The following is an 11,313-nucleotide window of genomic DNA, read 5'->3' as shown; positions in this document are numbered from 1 at the left end:
GAGCAAGGAGACTCAGCAGAAGGAAGACATCTGGAAGTGTAGCTCAGCAGAAGGAAGACATCTGGAAGAGATTTGGAGCAAATATACCTGGCCAGGGGCTTCCCTGGTGGTGCAGCGGTTGAGAGTCCGCCTGCCAACGCAGGGGACACGGGTTCATGCCCCGGTCCGGGAAGATCCCACATGCCGTGGAGCGGCTGGGCCCGTGAGCCATGGCCACTGAGCCTGCACGTCCAGAGCCTGTGCTCCACAACGGGAGAGGCCACAACAGTGAGAGGCCCGTGTACCGCAAAAAAAAAAAAAAAAAAAAAAAAAAGTATACCTGGCCAATAACTAGTTTTTCTATGATTTGCTGAGCTGTGCTAATATATTAACTGCATTCCTGGGGTAGAGCACACATGAATCCAAATCGAGCCATAGGAATGTCACCTATGGGTGTCTGATTTAGGGATGACTGACTGTCAAACTGGAGGTTGTAGGATTTGTGCTTATGCATATTTCCGATTTACTTGTTCTTTTCATCCTTTTCTATTTATGCCACTCTTTTTTTGCCTTTATATAGACCATTATTCTCTTTCACTTCACATTACTTTCTATTCATACACACTTCATGAATTCTTTGTCTTACAAGCTACGTGCTTACTCTCCCTCTATGCTAAACACACCCTATATAAGTTTTCTAAATATTTTTATCATCTTCAGCAGAATTGAATGTTCTTCAATGATAGAGAAGACAAACATTGCACTTCAGTAATATAATTGTTTGAAACTATGGTTACATTTAATGAAAGAGAACTTAGGCACCGTGAGGATACTGAACTCCAGATAACCCACACCTCATTCTGAAACTCAACAATACTGATCCTGTTTCATTGGTCATTGAAATCCCATGAAATTACTTTTCAGTAACTAGAGATAAGGACAATTTGTGTACTTACTACAAGGGCACTTCTCTGGTTCACTGACAAATGGTGCCTTTAAAAGTTTTTACTTGCCCTTTTGTGAAGTTTGAATGAGGATTCAGGTATCTTCTCAGGTCATTAGTCTTTAGTGCAAGATTGCCAGTAGCACTTAGCAGAAGGTTAATGTGCAGGAAGATACTTCAGGAGATATAAACATCTATTTTTTTCCAGAGACAATTCACTTATTCATATGCATTTATTGACTACTACTATGACCCAGGTACTGTTGTAGGTGATGCAGATAGGGAAGAAAACCTGTGCTTGAATAGGTAGAGACAGTCTGTGGCATCCTTGAAATATGCTTCAGATCTCACTCAGGACTCTATTTGCCAAGAGTGTAATTGACAACCAGTACAGCTGTTGCATTATAAAATCTACCACTAGATTTATGATATATGAGGACATGCTTTCTGTGTGCATTTCCCTGCCAATGACTGAGTGCGGCTGGGATATTCAGGCTCGCCCATTGCTGGGAGATTTGGTACTGCTCTCATGGGATGCTTTGGCTCAAGGACTCTATAGTAGCCTTGCCAAATTCTCTTAGGTCTGTATAGAAATCTCAGGTATTTCACCCCTCCCCTCCCCTCCCCTCCCTCCCTCCCTCCCTCCCTCCTTCCTCTTTCCTTCCTTCCTTCCTTCCTTCCTTTCCTTCCTTCCTTCTCTCTTTCCTTCTCTCTCTCCTTTACCCAGAGCCAACTAACATTAAGATCTGACAACTTTTCAGACTCCCCCAGATCCCTTCTATTTTTCCTCACAGGCATTGTCCCTTACAGAGCTCTTGAATGACTAATTCTGTCCTGATGTCTGTATCTCAGAGGAACCAGGCTAACCCACAGAACAACAGCAAAGAAACAGTAACAGATAACTGCTATGGAGAAAAGATAAAGCAAGAAAATAGAGGTAGGTTGTACAAGGTAAGTAGAAGTGCTATTTTATGTAAAAAAAGAGTCTATTTTATAGACTTCAGAAAGTGAAGCAGAAAGTATAGTAGTCCCTGCTTATTTGTGATTTTGCTTTCTGAGGTTTAGTTACCCACAGTCAACAGTGGTCCAAAAATATTAAATGGAACATTCTAGAAAGAAAAATTCATAGGTTTAAAATTGTATTCAGTTCTGAGTAGTGTGATGAAATCTCCAGGACTCCTGCTCAGTCCCTTCATGGATGTGAATCTTCCCTTTGTCCAGTGTATCATGCCCCTTAGTTACACAGTAGCCGTCTTGATTATCAATCAGGTTGACTGCCACAGTATCACAATGCTTGTGTTCAAGTAACCTTATTTTACTTAATAATAGCCCCCACATGCTAAAGTAGTAACGGTGGCAATTTGGATATGCCAAAGAGAAGCTGTAAAGTGCTTCCGTTAAGCGAAAAGGTGAAAGTTCTTGACTTAATAAGGAAAGAAAAAATCATGTGCTGAGGTTGCTAAGACCTACAGTAAGAATGAATCTTCTATCCATGAAATTGTAAAAACAGAAAAATAAATCTGTACTAGTTTTGCTGTCACACCTCAAACTGCAAAGGTATGGCCACAGTGCATAAGTACGCAGTTAAGATGGAAAAGGAATTAAATTTGTACAATAAGATATTCTGAGAAAGGCAGAGAGACAGAGTGGAAAGAGAGAGCACAATCACATTCACATAACTTTCATTACAGTATACTGTTATAATTGTTTTATTTTAATATTAGTTACCATTGTTAATCTCTTACTGTGTCTAATTTATAAATTAATTTTTTTCATGGGAATGTGTGTATAGGAGAAAACATATAATTTATAGGGTACAGTACTTTTTATTTCCCTTAGGAATTGGCATTTTTTAACATTATAAGCATGTATAAATATTAATTTTAAATGGATCTGGTAAGACATAAAACTGTAAAGCTCCTAAAAGAAAACTTAGGGAAAACTTGCCTTGACACAGTTCCTGGCAATGGAAACAATAAAAGGATTTTGCAGATGTCATTAAAGTCCCAAATTTGTTGACTCTGAGTTCATCAAAAGGAGATTATAGTGGATAAGCCTGATTTAAAACAGGTTAAAGTTCTTGAAGAAAGGACTGGGAACCTCACTGAGGTGGGAGACTCTCCAACTGACACTGAAGAAGACAGCTGCTGTAAGTTCTTCATCAACAAGGAAATGGCTTTGGCCAACAACCCAAGGAAGCTTGAAAGCTAACCTTTACCCAGTAGAACCTCTGAGGAGAATGTACCTCTGCAGACACATTGACTGCAGCCTTTGGATGCCATGGCAGAGGACCCAGGTGAGCTGTACCCAGATTCTTGACCAATGGAAAGTGAGATAAAAATATGAGACATTTTAACCCAGTAAATTTTTGGTAATTTGTTATGCAGCAATAGAAAACTAATACAATTACCCAAGAGTGCAGGAGTGCTTTAAGAATAATAGAAAACCCTAATAAATAAATGCCTTTTACAAACCAAATCAAAAAGTGAAAAATTTTCCCTCTGAAAACATAGGTGTTTCATGTATTATTAAAGTATAATTTTAGAAAAAATATCTGAAATAGTGATAATCCCACATATACAAATTTGGACAAAGAGTAAAAATTAAAATCTGTTAAACTCATTACCTAGTATAATTTGCCCTAGGAATGCAAGAATGGATTGCTATTTTTTAAAAAATTATCACTGTAAATCACATTAACTGATTAAAGAAAAAAAGAAAAACTCTCAGTAGATCCTGAAAATATATCTAATAAAAATAACAATTATGATAAATCCTAGCAACTTGATAAACCGCTCTGCCAAGAATCAAAGCAATATCATACTTGAGAGGGAAGAACATAGTCATTTTCTTTACTGTAAGCAAAATGCCAGCTTGCTCACTTATATAGCTCATAATCAGTAGGGTACTGGAAGTCCTAGCCAAAGAAATATAACCAAAAAGTTGAGGGAAAAAAGTGGAAAATGAAAAAAAAATAACTTTCTTAAAAATCACATAATGATGCTAAAAATCTAAGAAAATAAATATTAACTCCTCCATAGCTAAGATGTACTTAGCAGAGTAACTGTATCAAAATATGAAAATAATAGCATTCAAACAAATCAGCAATAACAAAGAATTAATATATACAAAAAAACAAGAAAAAGTATCATTGAACCTGACAAGCAAATCAATATATTATATGAAGCTACAAAAAGTTTTCACAAGTTAATGGAGAAATTTGCTAAATATCATTGCATATAAAATTTTGACTCAAAATTTTAAAGTCTCTGTGATGTCAAAAGCATAATGAGTAATCTAAAACTGTTAAAAAGAACTGGGAAAGATATTCACATATAGGACAAAAAATGCTAATTTAAATACGAAATTAAAAAACAATAACTATGTAACCCCCTGCCCCCAAAAGACAAACATGCCAGTAAGACAAAAAACAACAAAAAGCCAATATCAAAAACGATAATCAACATAAGAGGAAACCAAAGGCTAATGAACATACTAATTTATCTATAACCCTGAAAATATTTTATTCTATTAAGTTAGTAAATATTAGATTCTCTCAAAATCCCATGCATTGGCCAGGATGTGGGAAAACAGAAAAGAAGTAATAATAAACTGCTGGTGGGATTGTAAATTTTCTATTTATTTAAGAGACCATTTCTTTACTATATGGTAAGATTTAGTGTTCATTCTCTACACTCATCAAGAGTGTCATAAGGAAACAAAGATTCCATGTAGCATTGCTTGAAAAGGCAAGTTTGGAAGAATTCTTGTTAGAAATGGAGAAGAATGGATAGGAAATATACATAAATGATAATCCCATAATCTGTGAGTACACTATTCTACCTTTATACTTTTCTGGATAATTTATGTATTTCATAATATACTTAAAAGTAAATAATAATAGTGAACATCTTGTAATGAATTTAAGAAGCCATATACATACGTAATAATCTGAAAAATGTATCTACAAATGAAAAGCTGAATGGCTTCATGAAACCTCAAGTCCCCAAATTCTCAGATAAAGAAATGAAACACAAATTTCCTTCAAAAAACAAAGTAACATTCAAGCTAGAGATAATAGGAAGTGTTTGCTATCAGAGTACAGCAACTGATATGTGAGAATACCATCAGAACACAAAGAAAATATGTTAGATTTGGTCGGGAAGACTAAAGGAGGTAAAGCTCAAGCTGAATTTTAAAAGACAATAATAAGATCACATCACTCAAGACCAGTGATTGGAATGAGAACAAAGCTCTAAATGACACCTGTAGGAAAACCTAATTTTAAGGAGTACAAGAACAGAAGCAGACACTTCAAAGAATACAAAAGTACACACTAATTTATCCTGCGCCTGGCCATGTACTAGGTCTTTCACACATATTTCTTTTCCTACAAAATTATTATAAATAGATATTATCTCATGTCAAGATAAAGAAATTAAGCTTAGAGAATTTAAAATGGTAAAATAAGTTACTCTTGATAGACACAAATAAGACTTTCCTGATTTTAAAATTCCTCTCTAATAACTAAACTTGACAAGCATTATAAAAGTGTGGCTTCACAAAAGGCAATGAAGAAAGACTCTCAAGAGAATTATAGATACAACAGAGGAGTGAAGTGAAAATTATACAATTTGAGGGAGTGACCAATGGCATATACAGTGTCATAGAAGGAGGATGGAGGAAATCAGTATGTGTTCAGTTGTAAAATGACAGAGAAGTAAGGAACAAGGGATAATAAGTGTGCTACTTTGAGTGACTCCACTATGAAAGAAAGAAAATGAGAGAATGCTTATTAAAAATAATTATATGGATTTTTCATCTGAGAGCATGTTACGGGTATGTAACAAATGATATTGTGATCTGTCGTTATCATACTGGAGGTCACAGCCAGTGAAATAAGGAAAGACATTTTTTAAAAATGTGGTATAAAAATTGGAGACTTGGATGGTAATAAATAAAAGTGTATTTCTTTTACAAATAACAAATAAAAGTGTATTTCTTTTACAACTAATATATATATGAACTACAATTAGACAAATCAAAATAACAGAATTTAGCAATGCAATTTATAAAAATCAAGTTCTAAATATGAGGAAAAGCAATCAGGAAATAAAAGATAACATTTCTGAGAGCATAAGAAAGATAAGATGCACAGCAATAAATCTAGTAGAAGAGGAACATTAGCCCTCCCCTAAGAACAACAAAAATAGAGATATTCCAGGTTCAAGGTTTGGAAAAAACAATACTGTGGACATGTAAATTCTCTCCCAATTAATATACTGACTCAAAGCAACCCCAATAAAAATCCCCACAGGTGTCTTAGCAAAACTTGGTTAGCTGTTTCCAAAATTACATGAAAAATAAAAGTCAAGAAGAGCTTAGGCAATCTTGCAAAAGTATTAAAACATTAAAATAATTTGAGGAACTTTTGTTCTCAGATATACAGATGAATTATAAATATATAATAAATATGACAGAATAGAATTGTAAACAAGCAGGACCCTATGAGGCCCTCCCAGGACAGATCCCACCCCCCAACCCATGTCCTCCACCTGCCTCTTATTTGTAGAAAAACTTTAGCCCCCAGGCATTCCTCAAGTTCCAAAGAATAAATTTAATTGGAGAAATGAGAAAATGCAGAAGCAAAGGAAAACAGTCAAGCAAGACAAAATAATGATAGTTTAGCCACTATACAAAGTCAAGGGCCTTTAGTTCCTTCTCAAGGGCTATAGATAATATTCTGAGCAATAGTCTTTGAGCTGTTTTACAGATACTGAAACCCCCACCAGGTGGAAGAAGTTAACTGTATTCTGACCACAAGCACAAAGACCCCAGACTGGTTGGAACCAGAAGGTTGATGATGTTGGTTCCTGACTACCTCACCACCAACCAATCAGAAAAATGTCCACAAGTTGATCATGCGCCCCACAACCCCCTCCCTCACCCTGGTTAAAAACCTTTCCCTGAAAGCCATCAGGGAATTCTGGTCTTTTAAGCACTAGCTGCCTCCACTCCTTGATTGGCACCCTGTAATAAATGCTGCACTTTCCTTCAGCACAACCCAGTGTCAGTAGACTGGCTTTATTGTGTGCAGGCATGAGAACCAAATTTGGTTCTGTAACACAATTAGCTCAGAAACAGACAAGAAGAATCCAATAAAGTGCCCAGAAATCTGACGTTAAAAATTTGATATACAGTGAAATGGGGAAGAATTTGGCTTTGGTAGTGTAGTGGGTCCATTGGATACCCATTTGCAAAACTATGAATCTGGAGGTGGCAGCACTGCAGTGGTGCTTTGGACTTGGTCCCAGCACTGTGTGGCTCTCCAGCTGGGGCCCTGTTCCAAGCCCTACCACTGACAGCCTGAGCACAGTGGCAATGGAGTGAGATGAGCAAAGAGAGCAATACAGCAATAAGAGAGCTCCAAAAACAGCAACCCAGAGACTGAAACAGGACTATCTTCCAATTTAGAAAGACTGGTACCTTACATATGTGCTGAGCTCCTCCTTTCCAATATTCTTGAATGGCACTACAGTTCAGCTGCATCCATAAGGTTATGCATGGCAGATTCAAACAACTACAAATGAAAAATACTGGGGAAAATATTCCAGAGAATTCCAAAAAGCAGAACTTGAATTTGCCACCATGGGGGCAACTATTTACATAGTATTTACATTGTATTTACAACTATTTACAAAGTATTTATATCATTATTAGGTATTATAAATAATCTAGGGATGACTTGAAGTATAGGGGAGGGTGTTGACAGGTTATATGCAAACACTACCCCATTTTAAATAAGGAACTTGAGCATCCTCTGATTCTGTGGGGTTTTGGAACCAATCCTTGGCAGATACCAAAGGACTACTGTATATGCGCCAAAGTCCTGAGATGACTCCTTGTGAAAGTAGTTATTATCATGGACAACTAATTTTTTTCCAGAGAATTTTCTTTTAAACCTCCTAGTATTTATACAACTCCCAATGGAAAGTTCAAGTGCAATACAAAGCTGAGTCTTTTCATCATGGATTTCCCCACAGACAACCTAGCCTAGTCCATCTCCACCATCCTGCCTGGGCAGTACAGAAACATGGGACTTCAGCAAAAGACAACTGGCAGCACAAAGTTTAATGTTTAACTAAAAGACAACGTCTTTTTTGAATTACTGCTGAAGTCATATAGGAAATTAAAAACATATAGCACAAGATGAACTCAGCAGCAGACCCCAGACTTTCCCCTTCCAAGACACGGTTCCAGACAGAGAGGGACACACACCATGGCCAGAAGGTGCTTCAGCTCTTCCATGTGGTTGGGTGGGCCTAACCTTGCTGGGCTAAAGCAGGCCAATCTGCACCAAGGTCCTGGAAGGCACCCTGGTGGCCTTGTTTGTTATCGTTGAGTTTGCAGCCTTGCCTACGCTGTCAAGTAAGTTAATTACATGCTGAGAACGGACAGCGCAGGAGGAGTCCAGATGTGGCAGAGGTAGTTGGCGATGCTGGGTCCCAGCTTGACACAGGCTGGCGGCACGCACTATCCAGTGCAGGGCAGACCCACCACACTCCTGGGGTTAGCTTATTAAAAACCTTAAGCAACAACAGCAAAAAAAACAAAGTGTGAAGTTTGAATTTGAAGGAGATGTGAGATTCTCAGCCCTTGGGTGTACATTATCAGGTGTAAATGATGAGCAGTCCTCGTGCTTTGGTTTTATACCTTATCTCCTGTCTTATCTTTTGACCTGTTTTAGTAAATCTGTTTCATTTTATTAGATTTAGTCACTTAAAAATATAAAACTTGGGACTTCCCTGGTGGTCCACTGGTTGGGAATTCACCTTCCAATTCAGGGGGTGCAATGGTCCACATCAAAAATATCTTTAAAAAAATATAAAACTTGGTGCCTATCAAAATATCAGATATAAACATTTCTAAGTATTAAATGAAAGCAACATTGGTTAAAGTACCTAGCAAACTAAAGGCACCTAAAAAATGTTTGTTGCTTCTCAAACTGAATAACTTTACCAAAGTAAAGTAACAAATGCACCTGTATGTAACTATTTTATAACAAACAAGTGTAAGTTATTTCACAGATCCTTTTAAATACTTCATCCTTAAGAGAAAGTTTGGGACTTCCCTGGTGGTCCAGTGGTTAAGACTCTGTGCTTCCAATGCAGGGGGCACAGGTTCAACCCCTGGTCGGGGAAATAAAATCCCACATGCCCTGCGGCGTGGCCAAAAAAAAAGTTCATTAACCATTAGCAAAATATTGCTTTAAAAATATTTTAAGGCACTGAAATAGATGCATACATGCCAAATTTTCAATATAGTAAAATGTAATGAAAAGTATTCTGAATTAGAGAAGTATATAAAATAAATAAGATCACTTTTATAACCTGGATAATGTATACCTAATTACTCACTGCATTCACAAAAATCTATTCTAGGTGCATTGTAGGCTTAAAGATATAACATATTATCTAGAAGAATATATATCTTGATATTTAAGATCTTCATGATATTGAGGTAAGGAAATATGCATTATATGGACTAAAAAAGATAATTTGATGTACATTAATCTAACCAACTTTTATTCACCAAAAGATATTAAGAGAATGAATAGGCAAGTTATAGACTAACTTACAGTTCGTATTACTGACAACTAAAACCCAGAGTATATATTGTACTCTTTCAAATCAATGAGACAGTGTATTAATTTGCTAGGGCTGCTGAAACAAAGTACCATAAACTGATGGTCTAAATAACAGAAAAATGTCACCTCAGTTCTGGAGGCTAGAAATCCTAGATCTAGGTGTCAGTAGGGCTGCATCTTCCTAAGGGCTGTGAGGGAGAATTCTGTTCCATATCATTCTCCTAGCTTCTAATGCTTTGCTGTCAATCTTCATCTTCACATGGCAATTTTCCCTTGTATGTATGTCTAAATTTCCCCCTTTTTATAAGGACAGCAGGCATATTAGATTAAGGTCCACCCTAAACCAGTAGGACCTCATCTCACCTAATTACATCTGCAAGAATCCTATTTCCAAACAAGGACACATTCTGAGGTACTAGGAGTTAGGTCTTCAACATATGAATTTCTGCAGGACACAATTCAAAGCAAAACAGACAACCCAATAGATCAAAACATGTAAAACATGTAAACACTGGAAGAGATTCTTATGAGTCAGCTAATAAATTTGAAAAAGTACTCAACTATTTAGTCAGCAGGAACCTGCAAAATAAAATTAAATTTCAGTATACCACCACTAAAATGGACGAAATGGAAAAGACTGATAATATTGACATCAGATTGGAAGTCTTATATGCTGATAATGGTAGTTTAAGTCAGTCCAACTGGTTTGGAAAACTCTTTGGCATCCTCTACTAGAACTAATTATTCGATAATTCCATTCCCCGGCATGTGCTGAAGCAGCACTGCTTGAAATAGATAAAAACTTTAAAAAGCCCATTAAGTGTGATTGTGTGTATGTATTTATATATGTATACATATTCACATATTTATATATGTATATATATGTTTTTGTAGATTTATATAAAGTATATCATAATAAGGAGATAAAATAAATGTTTGGATGCATCTCACAAAGAAGTTTGAGTAAAAGATGCCAGACACAAAAGAATATATACAGTAAAATTCCATTTGTACAACATACAAAAACAGACCAAACTATTTATGGTGTTAAACATCAGAGAGATTATTATATTGGTGGAGAATTGTTAGTGATTGGGAGGGAGCCTGGGAGTGGCTTCTGGGAGCTCATGATGTGTTATTTCATGAACTAACTGCTGGTTATATAGAGAATTCATTTTATAAAAATCCATCCACCTGTATATTTATGATTTTTGTTCAGTTTCTGTATTAATATTTCAATAAGAATTACTTAAAATAATGGAAAGTTACTATCTACTGTAATATCCAAAATCACTTACAAAAGAATCACAAGATAAATGACATATTTCTATATATTCGGTTGAAGAATAAATCTGTTTAAAATGAATGAATTTGTTTTTAATAAAAAGATGAAAAAACATGTAAAACAATATATGACATTTCTTTTTAAATAATTTTTGTGCTTTAGTTGCAAGAAACACTGGAATAAAAAACATACAATTTCACACATGAGTTCTTCAAATTTTTTCACTCCTTTATCTTGTATCATTTTTTAATGAATTCACTTTTTGGCTACAAAGAAACAATGCTTTTAAATATTGGGAAACTAACATACATTCATTTACTAAAGTATGTTTTTGATCTCAGTGCATGTACTCTCTATATATACCCACTGAAAACTTCCCTGTGGTTCTTAGATTATGGGAAATATGCTTAGGTTTCAAATACAATTTCTGGACTCATTGATGAGATTTTGTTGTCTATT

At 35.9% G+C, this 11,313-nt stretch overlaps 1 pseudogene; it reads left to right on the top strand.

Annotated features, from left to right (window-relative positions):
- The first annotated feature begins 1,759 nt into the window (after positions 1-1,759).
- On the top strand, positions 1,760-10,304 carry LOC116752698 (annotated as a pseudogene).
- The last annotated feature ends 1,009 nt before the right edge of the window (positions 10,305-11,313 follow it).

Source organism: Phocoena sinus, chromosome 4 (genome assembly GCF_008692025.1).
Source record: "Phocoena sinus isolate mPhoSin1 chromosome 4, mPhoSin1.pri, whole genome shotgun sequence".
NCBI classification, from domain to species: Eukaryota; Metazoa; Chordata; class Mammalia; order Artiodactyla; family Phocoenidae; genus Phocoena; species Phocoena sinus.
The sequence above is the reverse complement of the archived record's forward strand: the minus strand, read 5'-3'. Positions and strand labels throughout refer to the sequence as shown.